Here is a 22,192-nt window from a genome sequence, read left to right as displayed (position 1 = left end):
TTAGAGTTTGAAAGCTCTCAGGCCTATGTGGCCAGGAAAGGGATTACTTGTTTCTAATTTACAGAAATTCCACGTTAATTTTTACCAACTCACCCAGTGCAGTTTCTCATTATGACTTCTCAAAAACACCCAGAAAGCAACTTCCAGCAGAACACCTCAGCCACCAGTGTCTGCTGTTTACTCCCCTGAAACTGTCTCACTTGTGTATTGAACTCTAAATGTCCCCTCAAATTGTGAGAAAACAATCAAGAGCAGTGTTTTTAGGAAGTGCAGATGTAAATCTGCCATGGTCAAAGGTGCTGAACCTTAGTCACATACTCAACAATGACTGCCATTCAGATTCCTGCAGTGGAATAGTTCCAACTCTTGTGCAGACTCAGTTTATCCATTCTTAACCCCATAGTGCTCACAGGAATCAAGTTCTCTGTTTCTCCCCGTGGCAGTGCTTTGTAGCCTAGAGACATAGCAAACAAACTACCTGCAGCAGGGTGGCAGTGGGATAAACACCAATCTAGTAGGTATACTAGGTGTATCATTTGTGTATCCTCACAATTACTAGTCTTTCCTCCTTTCTTCCCTCAACCTGCCAACTTTTGATCTTGGTTCATGTTCCACTTTGTTTTTAAAGAGCATACATAATTATTTTTTAAAGGAAAGAAGCAAGGGGGAAGTAATGCTGAAAGCACTTCCTGGTTTGGGGTTTTTCTTTTATTTTCTTTTCTTTTTTTTTCAAGACAGTCTTTCTCTGTGTAACCCTGGCTGTCCTAGCATTCACTCTGTAGACCAGGCTGGCCTCAAACACACAGAGATCTTCCTGCCTCTGCCATTCCAGTGCTGAGATTAAAGGTGTGTGCCACTATCACCAAGCTTGGGGTTTTTCTTATTATTCCTGCCAAGACACATGCTTGTTATGGAAGGAAACATGACAGATCAGATGCCCTTCAGCAAATGGCTCCCTAAGCCTTTGGGGGCTTTTAATCACAATTTAAGAAACCCTCCTATATTTCCATCTCCTTGCTTGTAATCCCATTAATTGTATCCCAGATACAAACCACCCTAAAAGAAACCTGTTTTCATTTTAAATTTTGACTCTTACTTGTTTTCTTTTTAATGTTCGAGTTTGGGTCTGGAAAGCATAAGAGAGGTTAATCAGTTTCACTAAAACAGATGAAAGGCTAGAAAGAACACAGAGGAAGAAGCAGAGAGTTGAGCACCCACAGGGAAGAATCTTACAAAAGCTGGTCAGCTTTCCTCCAACTGGGGACGAGAGTCTAGCTGTTTGCTCCTGGAGACAGGGTTCTGCAGTGCGAAGCTAGAGACTCCTCCAGCTGGTTATATACAGTGCTCGAGTGATGGGGTGGGGAGAACCTATCTAAGGATCTCTACTTTGGCAGAGCCTGGTAAACCAAGGACTCTAATCATGGACAAACAAGGAGTCATTCACCTTTTCCCTGAGCATGATTGGGTCAAATATTAACTATCTGGTGGACTAGACTTTTTTTAGTGATAATAATGTTTGCTAAGTGTGGCTTTTGTTCCTAAGCTGCCTCCTCCCTTATGTGTATGGTCCTTACCCTCCCTCAGGGTAGGACTTAGGTTTCACAGTTCATATGCCGTAGATCCAAAAACGTACTATTCCTGACATTAAGGCCAACTTCAGGAACTACTTTGGAAGAGGTCTAAAGGAAGGAGTGAGTCGATTGTGCTCCCCCCTCTTCAAGCCCCAGAAATACCTTTACAGCACTCCCTGGGTTCCTCTTCCTCCCATTTATCCACAGGAAACAAAATCTACTCAACCTCCTGTTCTTTAAAGCACAGTTGCCAAACCAGTTGTCTACATCTAAGCATTATGGGAGCTCTGCACAGAAGGAACTGTGTACATCTGCTCTGCTTATGAGGTAGTGCCAAGATAGTAGACAAGCCATGGGGTCAGCCTTTTGAAACCCAGAAAGTACACAGTGAAGTAGTGAGGTGGTGAAGAAGTTTACTAGAATTGTTCTATTCATCTTCAGGTTTGGACAGATAGTTCAGTGGTTGTGGGCACTGGCTACTCTTCAGGGGAGTCAGGCTCAGTTCTCAGCACCCACATGGCAGCTCACAACCATCTGTAGTGATGTCTTCATCTGGCCTCCCCAGGAATTGCAAAGGCATGGTACACAGACATACATGCAAATACATAAATGCATACAATTTTAAAAATTGTTATATATTTATCTTGTATCTAGGGCAAAATTGCATTATCTTAGCTCTTTGTCAATTTCTAGATTTTTGGTTTATCATTATGTAGATATTTGTGTGTGATTTAAGCTGTACTAATTTCTAAAAGCAAAAGTAAAAGAAAAGAAAAGACTTAGAGGTTGTCAGTGGAGTAGAGGTTGAGGCAGGGGCAAGGCATCTCTCGCTGTGTGGGAACCCTGTTGGGGATATTTGAGGTGAGTCTGGGCACAAGAACTAGAGCATCAGCTGACTCGCTCTAGCAGGAGGAGGAATACAGCAGGTGAGAATCCTCAGACTCTCTCACCAAAGCTGGTCCTCTGTGTGGCAGGAACAGGGCTCCCTCAGAAGGCAGGAAAGGTGTAAGCAGGCAGCTTTGGGGTACTGACTTGCAGGCATGCTCACACATGGGCTTGGGAACAGCTGGAGAGGACTACACTGATCTAGAGGACCCACAGTATTGACGGGACAGATCTGGGTTTCCTTCCAGCTGTCAGCGTTCCTTTGAGTTAGTTGATCTCATCGTCTCTCCTTTGGGTGGACCCTTTCCAGAGAAGAATACTCACTTCTATATTCTTACTGACTGACACATAAGTCCTCATCAACTGACCTAGAGCCTCTAACCATGAGCTTCTCTTTAAAGATTCGGAGATGCAGGATTTGGTAGCAGTTGTTAAATAAACTCGATTGCTAAGCAGAGCAATCTCTGGCTGTGGGATCTGGTTGGTCCCTCCCCTGGGGTCTGATGAGGTCATCGGGGTGTTGCAATGGACCCAGGAGTGTTCTACTCTTGCCTGTAAAAAGTTCTGAAATCAGTTGATTTACCTTTACCAATGAGCTTTTGCTCCTGACCACAGAGTAAACTCTAGGAGTGTAACCTCTTCAAAAAGCAAACCCTTAGTCCCAGCGCTTGGGAGGCAGAGGCAGGTGGATCTCTGTGAGTCTGAAGTCAGCCTGCTCTACAGAGCTAGTTCTAGGACAGCCAGGGCTAAGCAGAGAAATCCTGTCTCAACAAAGAAACAAGCACACAAGCAGAAGCTGCCCAGCATGTGCACATCCCGATGGATCCTCCTCCTAAGAACGGGACCTGACAGCTTGAAGAGGAAGAGTGGGTGGCATGAGGACCTGGGAAGGACACAAACCTTAACACTTTTCATCTTTGTTGAGGCGCAGCCCAGCTTGAAGGTCCCCTTTGTCCTTGTCCGCTCCCCCTCCCTCCTGCACTCAACCCAACTGTGAGCTGAAAGGAAATGAGGCTGGGGTTGTGAGAAAATGACTAAGCTGTTGTAGCCTGACTTTAGGTATTAGAGTCTCCTGAGAGGCAGACATAGTCACATTCTGACCAGGCATCCCTGAGACAAGTGCCAAACTTTGTTCTGACAAATGCTAGCCTTTAAACTGTTTCAGAAGCACAGAGAAGCACTCCGGACCTTCAGGGTGAGGCCTCTCTCCTGGTATCCGACCAGGCACTGAAATGCTCAGGGTACAAACATCCCATGTATGTTTTAAATTAATCACACATCACTTTTAAACAGATGTGGAAGGACTGAGTTCCAGAGTCATCAACCACTCATTGTTAGGCGAGCAGCCAGGCCATTGCAAAACCCAGATGGCCTCATCAATCCCCAGGGGAAATATCAGCCAACTCCCATAACCAGAGATGACCTATCAGTGTGACCCTTTTCTGATAAACAACCACAAAACAGAGGCACTTCACCCTCACCCACAGCACACACACAGACCCAAAATCCACTAGTCTGACACACTAACTTGCTCAAACACAGCAGATTCCTTTTCTTAGAGCAATGTCAGAGTGCCAGGGAGCAGCGGGAGGCTCTCAGGAGTCCGGACTCTTCCCTGATCGCTGGCCCCTCACCTGACAACTCAGGGGATTTGGAACCTGCTCACATCCCTGACAAAAGGCCAAGGCTCTTTTGCTTTTTTTCTTTTAATTTTTCCCCAGCTCAGCACATATTGAAATAGAAATGGGTATTTTTAAAAAAAATTGTATTTGATTAAGGTCCAAGGAAAAACAGTGTTTGTGTGTGTGTGTGTGTGTGTGTGTGTGTGTGTGTGTGTGTGTATTATCCAGGGTTCAGACGCAGGACCTCACATATGATATGTAGACTACCATTGAGCCACACCCCAGGCCTGAGTATTATACTTTGTCAGTAATTCCAATTCATATAAAACAACTACCAATTTTAAAAAGGTATTTATTAAAATGTTTAACCTCCTGAAAGCCATCCTCCTTTCCTGGAATTTTTATCTGTCTCTTCTGCAAGCCAGAAATATCCATGGTCACATGAGGCATGAAATTCTTCTAATAATTCTAGTGTTGGCACATTCTCCCTTTTATACATGGCACATATATGTTTGATTCTGTCCTTAGGACTCATTATAGAGTGGAAGGCATGGGGACACAGTGAAATTCCTTTACCATGCTAACATACTACTCAATCAGTAACAGAAGTAACAACTAGGAAAGGAAAGCTCACAGGTGCCAGAGGAGTGGGGACTCTGCTGGTTCAGGGAGAATGGGAACAAAGCCCTGATGACATCCGTACATTTCCAAACAAGATACAAATTAAACATTTACTTCCCAACATACTGGGCTCTGGCTTACTCGTGGCTTGCAGCCACTCTGAAAATAACTGTTTATAGAGAGTGCTCTTTACTCAAATGTACACACAATGGAAAATCTCAAGAGATGTTTTACCAACCTGCATTGGTACATTTTTTTAATCCATGCTTGGAGTCACACTAATAATGCCTCTAGTGGACAGTGCCACAGCATTTTGTTGGGTGCACAAAGAACAGGGTGGGGGGGAAACTCATGCACCTCGACAAGCTAAGCCATTGTTGAACTGATGACTCTCCCAGGCCTGGTCTTGGACTGTAGCTAGTTCACTTTTTCTGATCACTCCCTGTTGAACTAAGCTTCAACTCAACATTCTCTGAAGGTCCCACCGCCCCATGTGATCAACCTTCATTTTAAGGAAGAGGGGATTGAAGAACAAAGAAAGGGACATTAATTGACCAAGGAGCATTTGGTGTACCTGTGACTAGAAGCTTTCCAATGCATGGCACAACTCTTAGACACAAGTTTTATATCCCATTGGAATGGTTTCTAGAAAAACCAAAACTCATGTTTAAAGCGGTATTGAAAAATTGCTTAACACTGATTATTCCCATAAATCTCCAAAACACTTGACTTCTCTTGAATTGAAACCGCTGCGACTAACTGGCTCAGAGCTGGGTGGTGCTCGCTCTTTGAATAGCTGAGGCAGCTTTTTGGAGTTGGCCAGAGGCTGTTCAGATTGGCATGCTAACTGACGTTTCTAACGATTGCAGGTATGGACTGGCTATAAGATTACTGCCGTCACAGACGGAAGAACAGTACCACGAACAGTCCCACGGGAGATGTCCCGATATAAGGACAAGGTCTCTATTCTCCTTCCGAGCAAAGATGCTCCATCCTTGTCCTGGCATGTTTTGACGTGCTGTTTCAGGCACAGAGAATCCCAGCTGTTCAGTAAGAAGGCACAGAGGATGCTGTTGACACGTCTCCAAAAGTTTCACAACACACTTACAGATGAGTTAAGGGAGGGAGGCAGGAAATAGAAAATGAAAACACTACTTATGCTTGCACAACCTTGGCAAACTTGCATCACAAATCTGATATCAACAGAGGAACCCTCCAATTTTCCTTATCTGAGCAAACACGGGCTTCTTGGAATTCCTCCCTTCGCAGATTCTGCGGTCCCCTGTGAGCCCGGGTTCTAGACAATGGCCAGCCACGCTGGACTCTAGCAAGATGCGGAAAGTGAACTGTGGAAACCGTGTTGATCTCCACCACACCTCGGCCCCGCAGTCAGACCGGAGAAGTTCTCCCAGGAACCCCACAACTATCCTTAGTAGGAAGGGACTACTAAGTAGTAGGTTTTCCACAGCCAAACCATGGAGGGACTGGAGCAGAAACCCACCTGGACGCGGAACTGGAGGCGGCGGCTTGGTTTCTCACTCCTTCTTTCCTGGTGGGATGGCGAACAGAAGAAATGAAATTTCCTTTGGAATCTCCGTCGCCGATATGGGTGAGGTCGGCGTTGCCTGGCCACGCAAACAGATTGGGGCGGGGTGCAGAGGAGTGGAGGGTGGGCGTTCCAGCCTTGGTGTCTGGGACCTCACCCTGTTTTTCCAAGGATGCCCCTCCCCATTGGGCCCGCCTGCAAAACCCAAAACAGCAACCCTAACTTCCAAACAGACAAAGTGGATTTCTGTACAGAAATCGAACTGATAGATGGCTCAAGGACCTCCATGCCTGCCCGGAAGACCCTGAAAGGTTCTCCTCTGGGTAGCTTCAAGAACCTAGAAATTTGCTGCTAACTTTCTTTCATATAGTCATGTTTTTTTGTTTTTGTTTTTTTTGGGGGGGGGTTGGTTGGTTGCTTTTGTTTTTTGCATATAAATAAAAACTTATTTTAAAAAACCCGAGTGTTGCAAAACTACAAGTATTTCATGAAATTAATCTGTCAGTGTTCTATTTCACGTCAGACCAAAGACTCTTCCACACCACGAGCCTTTCAGGGGAAGGGACATGGTTATTTATCCAGGAACCCGGTCCACTCCCTTCCAAATGTATAATCTTGGCCCAACACCACCATGTCCCAAAAAGGAACCTTGAGTATCACTGGCTCCCTGGCTCCGTGCCTTCAGCATCTCTAGAACCCCACATCAGGCCAGTCCCAAAGAGACCCCTTTTTGTTCCTGTCCCTCATGTGGCATACCCAAGGCAACGAGGACCCTTTTACTTAAATCTTTTCCTGGATCAGACCCAGCGACAGGTACATTCTCTCCCATTTTCTTGTCTTGCATCTCGACACCTTACTAGCAAGACATCTGTCACTAGGGAGAATAGTTTCTTACCCCACAGGTCCCCACAGACCTCCCCCTGAACCAAAAGAGAAACCAGAGGCCACGCCTCCCCACTGCCTTAGAGCCTACCCCTGTCACATTCCCTCCCTTTCTTCAGCCCAGTCCCTCACAATGCCTCCTACCCCTGAAAGTCAAGAAGCCCTCGTGGCCCACCCTTACCACTTTGCATCCCACCATGTTTGTCTCATGTCTTATTGCATGCTAAGCTACCACCCAAAAGCCAAATATAGCTCCCCAGCCCTGGACGTTCTTTCTGAGGTCCCTCCTTTTGGAGATGGAGCATGCTTTCCTAACGTTTTTTGTTTTGAGATAAGGTCTTTTTTTTTTTTTTAAGGTAGATTTAATGTAAACGCCTTTTTATGAAAAGTTTGGAAGGGCAATCTGACCATTACGTTTTATAATAACCAAGTACATTCTAGGACAAATCTCTGCATTTGATTTGGGGAAGAAATGTTTCTACGACTGTAAAAAACACAGGGCTCGTCCGGGATTTGAACCCGGGACCTCTCGCACCCAAAGCGAGAATCATACCCCTAGACCAACGAGCCACGGTGCGGTTCCACACATTACTGCTCACCAGTCTAGCATATTTTGACACAGCAGGCTATCAAGAAGTTCCAGCGGTTTTTTTTTTCTAACTTTTTCCTCTTACGGAGAAAATTTTCTTCTCATTGTTTCCACCCTACTTTTGTCAAGTCCCACCCATGAATTCCGGACCTGTCCCTTCTTATTCTCTATCCACGTCCGGGACAACTCGAGGCTCAGAATGGGGGGGATCAGAGGAGTTCAGATTTTCAAGTCGCAGGCCTGCCTGATCACTTATTCCAGAAGGAACCTGGGGCGAGCCGGGCTGGCGCTGCGCTCCTCGGGTGGAGCCCGACTGCATGGCGGCGGAGTCCCGAGTCTCGGCCAAGCGCAGGGCGCGTTCCACATCCTTGCGACCACCTCTGCAGCCACAAAATCTTACGGGCAGGCAGGCGTGCGGGCGGCACAACAAAACACTGGGGGCAGAAGGAGGCTGCGGGTAGCAGTGAGGCGGGTGGCAGGCACGTCTGCTCTTGTTCTCACATTCTGTAGGCCTTCGCGGTTTTCCTGAATAAGAATTGCATTTTCTTTTTTTTTTTTCTTTTTTCTCTGTTTTTTTTTTTGGCAGTCATAATTCTTTTTTTTAAACTTTTATTGCATTATGATGAGAAAAGTTACATGATTTATCTGAATTTGTTAACATTTAAAAACATATTTTAGGTAAATAGAATTAAATCACATTCTTGTTTCCCTTTTGTACCCCAACTCCTCCCAGAGACCCTCCCATCAATATCTACAATATCTTTTTTTGTCGTAAGAATTGCGTTTTCAGTCTCACATCCCTTGTTCAAAGTGTTTCATCCGTCTGGACTTTATGCTCTTTCAGCCTCGTCTCCAACTCACGTCAAATGCTACGTAAAGTACCTGAACGAATGAAGCGTCTCTTTGCCAGTTAGTGGGGCGATCACCGCGGGCAGTTAGAGGTTTTGTTCGGCAAACCAGGGTCCTGCGGGCCATCAGAGCGAAAAAAAAAAAAAATCATGTACACAAACACGCCCCACAAGGTTGTGTACCTCGCGGGCCTTTGATGTCTGGACTCCGGACCAAGGGCAGCACCGTAGACTCGGAAACTAAAAGTCAACACTGAGAGAAGCCAGAAGCCAAACACCGTGATCCACTTCTCTTTTCGTAACCGTGATTAGAGACAGGTTAGTGATTGAGCAAACCGTGTTTGCCCGCTCTCAGGAAAGAGAGACTGTTGTTAGGAAGGACGAGCCGTGATCACACATCGAACCAAGGGCCAGAGTTTTATCTCAGGGGGTGAGAGCCCAAAATGCAGGCTACTCCTTCGAGCCGGAATCGAACCAGCGACCTAAGGATGGCTGTAACGAACCCACTACAGTCCTCCGCTCTACCAGCTGAGCTATCGAAGGGAAGCACAAACGGTCGGCTCCAGAAAGTGGTATTCAGTAGGTCGGAAACCATCCAGCCGGCTCGGCCTGCGGATGGCGGTGCGTACGCATCGCCCAGGACGGGAAGCCGCAGACTCCCGGCCGGAGTCGCCGTCCTTGTCCTCCGGGCCTCCGGGTGGAAGCACGCACGCGGTGACGCGGGCACCAGAGATCCGAGAACGAGCGCTCTGCACCCGGACCGCGCGACCCGCGGCGGCTGGGATGCCCCCACAGCTGGGAACCCCGGGGGCTGGAGGCGTGGCGTGGCTAGGTGGTGGGTGTGGCGTGAGACCCCAGGTTTAACCCCAGCACTTAACAATCAAGAAGCTCTCCTTGGAGGAAGGCCGTTCTTTTTTTCTCTTTTTCTTTTTACAGGAAGTCATAACCACAGCCTCTCTGAGTTCATCCCACGGTTTGGTGACCCAGGTCTCTCGCCAACTGCGGCACTTTATTTCCTGCGCGAGACTGTGAAGTTAGCGGGCTCCCCAAGCCTCACGCGCTCCTGTGAGCGGGCTTAGCTTCCCCGTACAGCACGCGGGGGCCAGCCCTTCTTTCCCTCCCTGCCCAGCTCTTGCAGGGAGTCAACCTTCCCTTCGTCCGATCTCGGTGGGAGCAGCAGGCTGCCCCAATTTTCTCAGAGTGAAGAGAGGACAGGGGTGCGGGATTGTCCTGCACTGGAGCAAAAGGAAACCAAGTCGCGTCTTGGGAAACTTGGCAGCAGATCGCTTTCGGCGACAAAACCCTGCGCTCAAAAGTTTGAATCTAGGCCCCAGCGAGATTTGAACTCGCGACCCCTGGTTTACAAGACCAGTGCTCTAACCCCTGAGCTATAGGGCCACACGGATTGCAACTTCTCTCGTTCTTAGAAAAGGATACGGTTGTTGGTTCTTTACGTGCCCACCTGCGGGGCAGAATGAAAGCAAACTCAGATAATATTTTATTCCACTTCTTATACGGTGTTGAAATTCAGTCTGGGCTTCCTGGGAATAGCATAGTAGTAGATTCTGACAGGGATCACTACTATTTTAAATTTGGAGAAATATGACCGCCCCCTCACCACCACCACCACTACCGCACCTCCCTCCGACAGTGAAATCCGGAACAGAAATCCAGTGCAGGGGAAGAAACCTGCCACATTCTGGTTTTTGTCCTTGACTCCAGACTTCCGCCACCCGCCTCGTAACAGATACCTTCCTCTCGGTGACAGAACAAACCATTCCCAGTTCTCTATTTAATGCATTCCTTCGTTCAAGAGACTCCAAATTCTCCGAATTGCATTTCTGTGCTAGGTTCTACACTAGAAGCTAGATAGGGATTCAGTTTTTGTTTTTTAAACTAATGTATTTCGCTGTCTATTTTAAAACCCTAGAGTTTTTTGTTTTGTTTTTGTTTTTGTTTTTTGTTTTGGGGGATTTATTTATTTAACTTTTGTGTGTGTGTGTGCGCCACGAGGGTGCCTGGTGTCCGTGGTGGTCAAAATAGGGCGCCAGGTTTTCTTACAGTTTTTATAAGTTGTGGGAAGACGCTCTCTGGTAAGTAAAATACTTAAATATTGAGACAACTGTCCAAGCTGGAGCTGGAATCTGATCTGAAGTCATTGTCATAGGTTTCTGGGAAGACATTCTTTGAATGTTATGAAACCGAAATGAAAAGCAAGTGTGCCCTGTGTAACTCACAAGTAAACCATCTGGAGGGACCTGAGAAAGGGTAGGCTAAGTCTCAGGATAGAGAAGGCTGAGATGTGTACGGTGGGGAGGGGGGGGAGGGGGAGGGAGAGTCCTGGTAGACGAAAATTATGAGTAAAGTCCAATATTTAGGGGTATAGAAAATGGTTAGGGGTTAGAAAATTGTTGGTCCACCTTCCTCAAACTGACAAGAGATGATACAGGATACAGGAATGGCATTAGAACCTTTTGAAAAGAGAACATGGAGTTCCAACTGAAGGGAGGAGAAACTAGAGTCAGGAGCACAAAGCTGTAACAGAGGAGGGCTACAAAGGGAGACTGAGAGGCACAGAAAGCAGAGGGCTTTCTTTGAATGTGGCAGGCAGAAAGGAGAGGTGACCCTCTATCATGCCTTAATACTTATAGGGCAAAAAAAGGGGGGGGGAGAACTTTTCTTCTCAACAGAGGAATGGGTATAGAAAATGTGGTATATTTATACAATGGAGTACTACTCAACTATTAGAAACAATGACTTCATGAAATTCGCAGGCAAATGAATGGAACTAGAAAATATCATCCTGAGTGAGGTGACTGAGTCACAAAAGAACACACACGGTATACACTCATGGATAAGCCCCCAAACTCAGCATAACAGAGATACAGTTCACAGACCATATGAAGCTCAAGAAGGAAGACCAAAGTGTGGATACTTCCATCCTTCTTAGAAGGGGGAACAAAATACTCAAGGGGAGAAATACGGAGACAAAGTGTGGAGCAGAGACCGAAGAAAAGGCCATCCAGAGACTGCCCCACCTGGGGATCCTTCTCATATACAACCACCAACCCAGACACTATTGCGGATGCCAAGAAGTGCTTGCTGACAGGAGCCTGATATAGCTGTCTCCTGAGAGGCTCTGCCAGGGTCTGACAAATACAGATGTGGATGCTCACAGCCAACCATTCATTGGACTGAGCACGGGGTCCTCAATGGAAGAACTGGAGAAAGGACTGAAGGAGCTGAATGGGTTTGCAACCCCACAGGAAGAACAACAATATCAATCAAGCAAGCCCCCAGAGCTCCCAGGGACTAAACCACCAACCAAAGAGCACACATGGAGGGACCCATGGCTCCAGCTGCATATGTAGCAGAGGATGGCCTTGTTAAGCATCAATGGGAGGATTGGTCCTGTGAAGGTTTGATGCTCCAGTGTAGGAGGAATGCCAGGGCTAAGAGGTGGGAGTGGGTGGGTGGGGGAGTACTCTCATAGAAGCAGGGGGAGGGAGGATGGGATAGGGAGGTTGGGGAGGGGAAACCTGGAAAGGGGATAACATTTGAAATGTAAATAATGAAAATATCCAAGAAAAGAAAAAAAGGAAATCTTCATTTCTAGCCTATCTGGAAAGGACAGAGGTGCAGAAGTGTCAGGGTTTGGGTGGGAGAAATAGGAGGTGCAGTGTGATGGTTTATATATTGTAAGCCCAGGGAGTGGCACTATTAGAAGTTGTAGCCCTGTTGGAGTAGGTGTGGCCTTGTTGGAATAGGTGTGTCTCTGTGAGCATGGGCTTTAAGACTTTTGTTCTAGCTGCCTGGAAGTCAGTATTTTCCTAGCAGCCTTCAGATGAAGATGTAGAACTCTCAGCTCCTCCTGCACCATGCCTGCCTGCTCCTATCTTGATGATAATAGACTGAACCTCTAAACCTGTAAGCCAGCCCCAATTCATTGTTGTCCTTATAAGAGTTGCCTTAATCATGGTGTCTGTTCACAGCGGTAAAACCCTAACTAAGACATGCAGGGAGCACATTCAGGAATCGTATAGACTATACCCGTGTTTACAGTCCATGAACTAAGGTCACGGTGAGATCATACTAAGTCAGTCTGGGTGTACAGCTGAATGGTAGAGCTCTTTCCTGAACTGCAAAGCCTTGGGTTCAATTTCCAGCATTACAGAGACAAATACAACAAGATAATAAAAGTTAAACCGGGAGTAGTAGTTTCTACTTGTAAATCTGGCTGTAGAGTCTTAGCTCTAAGGATCTTGAGATCAAGGCCAGCCAAGGATACACAGCAAGACACGGTCTCCATCAATCAGTAAGGAAAAATTAACTTTTTAATAGGCTACCTTCACTTTTTTTAAATTGCTTATTTTATGTGTAGATGCTTAGCCTACATTTATGTTTGCGCACCACTTGCATGCCTGGTGCTGGTGGAAGCCAGAAGAGGGAACTTGATCCCCTTCGAAATGAAGTGACAGACATTTGTGAGTCATGTGGGTGATGGAGTGCTGAGCCAGTACTCCAGTCCCTAAGTGCTTTGTGTTTTCTAGGTGGGGTCTTTATGTAGTTCTGGCTGGCTTGGAACTCAGAGAAACCTTCCTGCTTTTGCCTCTCCCTCATTATAACTGGGTCTATAATTAACTTTTTCTTTTTAAAACATTTATCTGCTTGGGGGGTGAGGGGGGGCATGCTTCGAATGGCACAGCCACAGCTGGATCATGGAGTCAGAGACCCGTTTGCCATGTGAGTTCTGGAGATAAAAAGATGGTTTGCTGCCCTAAGTCATTTTCCCACTGCCAACTCCACTTTTCTTTTATTATTTATTGTTGTTGTTGTGTCTGTCTCAAAAGTTTGTGGAATTCAGAGAACAACTTTGAGGAGTCAGTTTTCCTTCCACCTTTATTTATATGAATTCTGGGACCAAAACTCAGACTGGGAGGAAAGCAAGCCAGGTGAAGACTCACCAAGCCATCTCAAATGCCCCACAATTAAAAATTAAAAAGAAGTTAAAATTTCACAAGTCATCCACTAAGTTATCATCACTTCTAAGAGGTCTATACTCTTGGCGCATTGGTTAAGAGCACTTGCTGCTCTTGCTCAGGACCCAGGTCTCAGCATTCACCTGGTGGCTCACAACTGCTCATACCTCCAGCTTCGGGGAAATCCAGTGATCTCTTTTGGCTTCTGAGGGCTCCTGCTCACACATAATACACAAATTCTTGCAGCCTCACACATGTATCCATAAATAAAAATATAATTTTTTTAAAGTTATACACTCTGCCAGAATCTCTGAACTGGCTATTTCCCTGTTCTTGATGTGTTTCAAAGAACAAGACACTCCTATGCACAAGGGTAGTAAAATCCCTTCTGAGAAGAGCAACATATTCTAGTCTTAAGGAAATGAGGGACTAGGAGCTAGACAGATCCCTGATAGGGAGACAGATGTGGTGAGAGAACACATATATATAGTAAAGATGGTAAGCTCACAGTTTCTTCCTCATCCGCAGATAGGTTAATTTAGGGCCAGTTTTGATTCCCTGAAGTTCTGGGTCTGGCAGTAGCACCCTCCCTCCTTTGTTTAGCTGAAACAACTTAAAACCCCTAACCCTCCAGGGGAAAATAAATTTCAGTCTCTCTCTCTCTCTCTCTCTCTCTCTCTCTCTCTCTCTCTCTCTCTCTCTCTCTCTCTCTCTCTCTCTCTCTCTCTCTCTCTCTCTCTTCTAGATAACAGTAGAGGGTTCAATTTTCAGCTACTGCTACACACACACAAACAGAAGGGTCAGAGCACCAGAGCGGTGTCCTGTGCTTTACACCAGCTATGATCAGAAGCCGGGGGACGTCTACACGGAAGCCCGTGTTCGGTGGGTCTCACGCCAGAAGCTGTAATGAACCACAACTGCAATGTGGCCACTCTTCCCGAAATCGTGCATGCGTCGCAGCTCCTGACTGGAGACCTGTGAGCCTCTAGCGAGGGGAAGGGGATCGGATGCCTCCAGCACTGCCCTGGTTCATTCAGTCTGTCTGAGTCCAAAGGGAAGGGCGCCTCTCTCATCTCCTCCCACAGGTACCGGCCACCTCGGCTTCCACGCAGTGCACAAAGGGTCTGCAGCGGCTGGGCTGGCGACACACTGGACAAACTTCAGTTAGAGGAACTGATCCGCCTACAGACAGCCCTCTCGGCGGTGCGGCCAGCAGGGTTGCAGGACCCACCTCGGGAAAGTAGCTCCTGTAATCCGCTCACTCTAGCACCGGGCCAGCGGTTTAGAAAGGGGGTGGGGGGGAGAACAAAGAAAAAAAAAAACAACCTTTAAACCTGGGTTTCCAATTGCAGTTTAAAGAGAAATAGAATCGTGTAAATAGTTAGTGTACACAGGAACGAACAGACAAATCGGTAGTGTGGCCGAGCGGTCTAAGGCGCTGGATTTAGGCTCCAGTCTCTTCGGAGGCGTGGGTTCGAATCCCACCACTGCCAGTGTTTTCTTCCCCAAGATTTAATTAGTTCGTCTTCATTCTCTCTCTGGTGTAATATGCAAATGCTCTTGTATTTTCTGAGCTCCTGACTCTAGACTAGGTATGTGAGCAGAAAAAGACCGTGGTGGCTGGCAATCAGCACCCTAGTCCCTCCTGTCCAGCTCTCTGTGGAGGTCACTGTGGAGCTGAAGCTGTGCCTCTGAACTAAGTTCTATGACAATTATCTTTCTCACCTGCACTTCTCACAGCTGTCTCCCTCATCGTCCTATATTTCTTGCACAAAACACTAGAAAGTGCCAAACTAAGACCAGAACTAAAAGTCCCAGGGTGGATTTAAAGTCAAAGACAGAGTTGTTTCTCTATTTGCTTGTTTGGGGCCATTCGTTAGTTTTGCTGTTTTTAGGCAAATCTCATATAGCCTAAGCTGGTCTGGAACTTGATGTGTAACTGAAGATGACCTTTCAACTCCTGAGCCTCCTGCCTACCTCTTCCACGTGCTGAGACAACAGCCTTGGCCTATCATACATTGCCAGAATTTGTGGTCTTTTAAAGAAACATTCTTTCATGGTGCCTTTCCTAACCAAAGGTAATAATAAAAACAAAAAACAAAAAAACAAAAAAACAAAAAAACTGTCTCCAAATATTGTCAAATGGGACCTTGAAGAGCCATTTTGGTCTTTATCTTTTTATTTTATTGTTGTTTTTTTAATTTTTATTGGATATTTTATTTATTTACATATCAAATGTTATCCCCTTTCCCGGTTTCCCTCTACAACCTCCCTATCCCATCGCTTCTATGAGGGTGCTACCCACCCACTCCCACCTCCCTGCCCAGGCATTCCCCTACACAGGTGCATTGAGCCTTCACAGGACCAAGGGCCTCTCCTCCCACTGATGTCCGACAAGGCTATCCTCTGCTACATATGCAGCTGGAGCCATGGGTTCTTCCATATGTAGTTTTTGGTTGGTGGCTTAGTCTCTGGGAGTTCTGAGGGGTCTAATTGGTTGATATTACTGTTCTTCCTATGGGGTTGCAAATCTTTTCAGCTCCTTGAGTCCTTTCTCCAGCTCTTCTATTGAGGACCCTGTGTTCAGTCCAATGGATGGTTGGCTTCGAGCATCCTCCTCTGTATTTGTCAGGCTCTGGCAGAGCCTCGCAGAAGGCAGCAGCAAGCACATCTTGGCATCTGCAATAGTGTCTGGGTGGCTGACAGTGTATGCCATGGATCCCCAGATGGGGCAATCTCTGGACAGCCTTTCCTTCAGTCTCTGCTCCAAACTTATTGTTGGTTTTATGAGTTATAGAATATGGTTCTATAGCCAAGCCCAGCATAGTAGTCACTGAATAGCTCAAGTCTGCCTCAACCTTACAGTAACCAGACTGACACAGCCTGCCATGTGGTGTTTTGAATGAGGCTCCAGTATTTGAACCCTTGGTGACCCGTTGGTGACACTGTTTGGAGAGGTGGTGCAAGCTTGCTGGAGGAAGTGTGTCACCGGGAGGCTTTGTGTGCTCACAGTCCACCCTCCTCCTGCTTGCTCTCTCTGCAGTCTGTGACAGCTGAGGGTGTGGTCGGGATCTGTTCCCATGCTTCCCACGGTGTCCAGTTGGAACTGGCCATGACAAAGGACTCCAAAGGGAACCTTCTCCGTAGGAGCACAGCTTTCTGATGTTTGTGGAATGGGAGAGGCCATTTCCTTTTGGGGCAGGGTGCCATGTGAGCCTTCCTTTCTTCTCAAGCCGTTCCTCTCGGTGCTAATATATGGTGTCTACATCAAGCCAAGAATCCCACTGCCGGAGGAAAACAGTATCACTGTCAAGCCAAACGAATCCCCCGGCCTCAGCATCATCCGAATCCCCCAGACTCAGCATCATCCTGGTATTCTGTAGCCTTCAAAAGGCTACAAGCCTCCAGGCCAGGTGTGGTGGCACCCACCATTAATCCCAGCACTTGGGAGGCAGAGGCAGGTGGATCTCTGGTCCTTAAGTCCAAGTTTTTAGCCTACCTGATCCTCCCATTGATGTTTAGGGCTGCATAGAGAGACCCTACTTAAAAAACAAACAAACAAAACAAAACAAAACACCAAACAACCAAACAAAAGGGTTGCGTGAAGTTTTATAGCAACAGAACAAAGAAAGTTGATTTTGAGATAATTATTAAGTTCACCGGTGGAAACACCAGGAAGGCAGGTTGTGTCAAACAGGGAAATCTCTGTTATAGCCTCAGTTGCTATCTGAACCTTCGCAGCTTTTGGGTTAGAGGAAGCAAGCTAGTGGTGGGGTTAAAGTCTATGTCAGAACTAGGGAAGTATTCAATAGCACTGTCATGCAAATGTGAGAACGTGTATTTGGATCTCTAGCATCTGAGTAAAGCTGGAGATGACATCACCTGTCTGTGAAATGACATCACCTCTCTGCAGTACCAGCAGCTGTGGAGTGAGATGGGAGGCAGAAACAGAAAAGAGCTTGAAGAACAAATGAGAAATCCTGCCTCCAACAAGGTGGGAGGCTAGGATTGACTCTAAGGTTGTCCTATGAGCTCCACGTATGCTCTGTGGCATGTAAGTATATGTACACACACACACACATACACACACACACACACACACACAACCATAAAAACACAAAGCTAGAAACCATAATATACAAACAAAAGACCAGTAGAGTGAAAAATAACACCCAAATAAAGCAATATGCACTCTACAAAAACACCATTAAGTTCATTTTGTATTGGCCATCTACTGCTGAGCATGGAGCCTCCCTAAAAGTGTGGATAATATACCTAGTGAGACTCCAATGGAGAAAATGGGTTTTTTCCTTTGAAACTTGTCTACTGGAGATAGCTTCTTGATTAGGGATGGAAGCTCATGTCCCCTTCCCCATCTCAGTCTGGGACCCCACATGGTTTGAATCATAGTGGGTTCTGTGCATGCTTCCTCTGTGTGAGCTCATATGTGCATCAGTACTGTTGTGTCTGAAAGGCACTACTTCCTTGGAGTCATCCATCTCTACTGGCTTCTACAGTCTTTCTGCCTCTTACTCCTCAAGGTTCCCTAAGCCATGAGAGGAGGGGCTTGATGTAGACATCCCATTTACAACTGAGTGTTCCAAAGTATCTCACTCTCTACCCACTGTCCAGTGTGGGTCTCTGTATGAGTTCCCATCTACTGCAGGAGGAAACTTCTCTGATGATGGCTGAGTCCGACACTGATCTATTGGTATGGCAGAATGTCTATTAGAAGACACGTTATTACAACATTTCTTTAGTAGTAGAACAGTAGTGTTTGGTTTTTTTCCCCAGCTCAGGCTTCAGGTTCTTGGCCATTTGAGTAATGTCCGACATGGGTTCCATCTCATGGCCTGGTCCTTAAATCCAATCAGAGAGTGGTTGGTTACTCCCCAACGTTTGAGCCACTATTGCACCCGTGTCTCATGTAGGCAGGTCATTGTTGTAGGCCAGAGGGTTTATAGCTGGGTGGGTGCTCACCTTTCTCCTTTGGTACCTTGCAGAGAATGTTCCAGTACCATGATAGTCTGTAAGGCTGAAGGCTCAAGTAAGGGACCGGCTCAACTTCTCTGTGTTCAATGAGATATGTAGGTGTCTTCAGCAATAGGACCTTGCTACCATAGGTTTATGAAGAGCAACTGATAGCCTTGGCAATAGCCTGATATGTTTGAAGATCTCCACAGGTCCCATTTGTTCAACAATTCAACTAGATGTGACCAATTCCTGTCACTGGAAGTTTTAACTTGGTGAGGAAAGATGTTTAGCTGGGGCGTTGTCTCTCTGTAATTTGGTGACTCCACTTAGATTCCTTCACACACACACACACACACACACACACAGAGAGAGAGAGAGAGAGAGAGAGAGAGAGAGAGAGAGAGAGAGAGAGGAAAGAAAAGCTTCTACAGTAGTAAGTTTCCATATGGCCAGTCAAATGGCCCTTAATGTTGATAATCCCTTCCCATATTGCCTCTTTACTTGCCTCTTCTTTTCTCTCCCCATTAAATCCTCTGTTAGTGTCCTCCTTGTCTCCCCATAACTATCTATTATGTTTTTCCTTTGGGAGATTCTCCATTCCCTTCACTCTATACTTAATTTCTGTTATATGGACTCTAGCATTCCTATCAAATGCTACATCCACATATAGAAGAATGTACCATTTTTATGGTTTTTTTTGGATCTGAGTTATCCCACTTGAAATGTTTTTTTTTTCCCTCTATCCATTTACCTGCTGATTTCATGATTTTTTTTTTAACAGCCAATATATCCTATTGTGTAAATGTACCACATTTTCTTTATCCATTCATCTGTTGAGGGACATCTAGGCTGTTTCCAAATTCTGGCTATTATGAACAGAGCAGCAATGAACATGGCTGAACATGTGTCTCTGCGGTAGGAGGAGGCAGCCTTTGTACTTGTAGCATAGCCCAATCTTGACACAGATCTATTCCCTGGTTCCTAAGGAACTGCCACTCTTTCCATAGTGGCTGTACAAGTTTGTACTCCTGCCAGCAATGGATGAGTGTTCCTTATCCCACACCTCAGCAGCATAAGCTGCCATTTGTTTTATTGGTCTTGTCTATTCTGACTGGCATAAGGTGAAATCTCAGAGTAGTTTTGATTTGCATGTCCTTGATTAAAGATGTTAAATATTTCTTTAAGTGTTTCTCCACTATTTGCACTTCATCTTTAGGAATCTGTAGTTGGTAGAAATTTTTCCACTTCTGTAGCCTGCTGCTTTATCTGATTAATCAGTTTCACAAGGTCCCATTTATTAATTGTTGTTCTTAGTGTGTGAGTTACCAGTGTTCTGTTCAGAAAGTCTTCCCCACTTTCTCTTCTGTCAGGTTTAGGGTATCTAGCCTTTATGTTGAAATCTTCCATCTATTTGGAGTTGAGATTTGTGCAGGGTGATAAATAGGCCATCTGTTTGCATTCTTCTACGTACTGCCATCCAGTTTGACCAGCTCCGTTTGTAGAAGACACTATCTTTTTTTTCCAGTGTGTATTTTTTTTTCTTTCTTAAACCCAGATGTCCATAGGTGTATGGACTTATGTCTGCATCTTCAGTTTGATTCCACTGATTAGTATATCTGCTTTCATGTCAATACCATGCTTTATCATCATCATCATTGATCAGTAGTACACTTTGAAATTGGGAATATTGATATTGCTAGAATTTCTTTTATTATTCTGATTGCTTTAGCTATTCTGGATTTTTTTATATATTTCCATATGAAACCGAATATTATCTTTTCAATTTCTGTGAAGAATTGGGGAGAAATTTTAATGTGCTGAATCTGTAGATTGATTTGCTAGGATGGCCATTTTTATTATATTAATTCTACCAATCTATGAGCATAGAAGATCTTTTCATCTTCTGATACATTCTTCTATTTATTTCTTCAATGTCTTAAAGTTTTTATTATATAAGTCCTTCACTCCATTGGGTAGAGTTTTCTCAGGGTATTTTATTATTTTTGAGGATATTGTAGTTTCCATGATTGTTTTCTCAGTATGCTTATCATTTTTATATATGAAGGCTATCAATTTCTATGTGTTAATTTTGTACCCTGCTGCTTTATTGAAAGTGGTTATCAGATGTAGACATTTCCTTGTAGAGATTTTAGGGTCTTTTATAAAGAAAATTACATAATCTACAAATAAAGATACTTTGACTTCTCCCTTTCCTCTTTTTATCCCCTTGATATCTTCCAGTTGCCTGATTTTTAATTTTTTTATTATTTTGCTTCATGTGTGCAGGTATTTTGCCTACATATATGGCTGTGCACCACATGTGTGCCTGATAACATCAGAGGCCAGAAGAAGGCATCTATAAATCCCATGGAGCTAGAGCTATGTATGGGTGTTTGTGAGCTGCCATGTCGGTTTTGGGAACTGAAGCCCAGTCCTCTGAAAGAGCAGCCAATGCTCTTAACATCTGAGCCATCTCTCAGGTTCCTTCAGTTGTCTATTGCTCTAGCTAAGACTTAAAGTACTGTACTGAATAGATGTGGAGAGTGGGCAACTTTGTGTCATTCCCGATTTTAGTGGGATTGTTTTGAGTTTTCTCTGTTTAGATTGATGTTGGCGATGAGCTTTGAATTGTCTTTATTAGTTTGTAAATTGCCTTTATTAGCCAAAGTACATCTCTTGTATTCCTAGTATCCTAGAAATTTTTCAGGAAGGGATGGTAAATTTTGTTAAGGAGCTTTTCTGCATCTAATGAGTTGAGCATGCTGTTTTTGTCTTTCAGCCTGGTTATGGAATGGATTACATTTATCTTACATTTACAAATGTTGATCCATCCTTGCATATTGGGGGTGAAGATTGCTTGATCATGGTAGATAGTCCTTTTGGTGTGTTCTTATATTCGGTTTGCAAGCATTTTATTGAGAATTTTTGCACCTGTTTTCATCAGGACAACTGATCTGTCATTCTCTTTCTTTGTTGGATCTTTTCATGGTTTAGGTATCATGTTACCATGATACCTAATTGTAATTGTAATTGTAGCCTCATCAAACAAATTAGATAATGTTTCTTCTGTTTCTATTTTGCAGAATTATTTAAAGAATGTTGGCATTAATTCTTCCTTGAATTTCTTCCTTCAGCATTTAATCCTTCTGACCCTGAGCTTTTTTTATTTGGGAGATTTTTAAATACTGCTTATATTTCACTATGGCTTTTGAGTCTGCTTAAGTTGCTTATCTTGTCTTGACTTAACTCTCTTAAGTTATATATATCAAGAGATGTATACATGTCTTTTAAGTTTTCCAGTTCAATGGAATACAGATTATTAAACTATGTCCACTGAGTCCCTGGATTTCCTCCGTGTCTGTGGGGATGCTCTCTTTTCATCTCTAATGTCATTAATTTGAATCTTCTCTCCATCATTTAGTTAATTTGCCTAAGCATTTATCAGTCTTAGAACCCTTTCAGAGAACCAACTCTTCATCTCATTTCAATCTTCTTCTTTGTATGCTTTTTTGTTTTGTTTCTATTTTATTGATTTAAGTTCTGAGATTGAGTCCTGCCATCTACTCCATTTGGGTGTTAGATCTATGAAGTTTCTCTATTATTTTTTTCCCTTCCCTTCCCTTCCCTCCTTCTTCCCTTCCCCTTCCCCTTCCCCTTCCCCTTTCCCCTTTCCCC

At 44.9% G+C, this 22,192-nt stretch overlaps 1 protein-coding gene and 4 non-coding genes across 5 annotated transcripts in view; 1 reads left to right on the top strand and 4 right to left on the bottom strand.

Annotated features, from left to right (window-relative positions):
* Nucleotides 1-6,374, bottom strand: part of Ang (angiogenin) — a 10,233-nt gene extending 3,859 nt beyond the window's left edge. The window contains exon 1 of the mRNA XM_031362416.1: nt 6,201-6,374. The gene's annotated coding sequence lies outside the window, so the exon portion shown is untranslated. The remainder of the gene's footprint in view (nt 1-6,200) is intronic.
* Nucleotides 6,375-7,625: 1,251 nt separating this feature from the next.
* On the bottom strand, nt 7,626-7,697 carry Trnap-ugg. Its single transcript has one exon. It is a non-coding gene; the product is annotated as a tRNA-Pro (tRNA).
* A 1,321-nt stretch (nt 7,698-9,018) lies between these two features.
* Nucleotides 9,019-9,107, bottom strand: Trnay-gua. The gene is given in 2 exon segments: nt 9,019-9,054; nt 9,071-9,107. It is a non-coding gene; the product is annotated as a tRNA-Tyr (tRNA).
* Nucleotides 9,108-9,889: 782 nt separating this feature from the next.
* On the bottom strand, nt 9,890-9,962 carry Trnat-ugu. Its single transcript has one exon. It is a non-coding gene; the product is annotated as a tRNA-Thr (tRNA).
* Nucleotides 9,963-14,954: 4,992 nt separating this feature from the next.
* Trnal-uag lies at nt 14,955-15,036 on the top strand. The gene has a single exon. It is a non-coding gene; the product is annotated as a tRNA-Leu (tRNA).
* The last annotated feature ends 7,156 nt before the right edge of the window (nt 15,037-22,192 follow it).

This window comes from Mastomys coucha, unplaced genomic scaffold (assembly GCF_008632895.1).
Source record: "Mastomys coucha isolate ucsf_1 unplaced genomic scaffold, UCSF_Mcou_1 pScaffold9, whole genome shotgun sequence".
In the NCBI taxonomy this organism is placed as follows: Eukaryota; Metazoa; Chordata; class Mammalia; order Rodentia; family Muridae; genus Mastomys; species Mastomys coucha.
The sequence above is the reverse complement of the archived record's forward strand: the minus strand, read 5'-3'. Positions and strand labels throughout refer to the sequence as shown.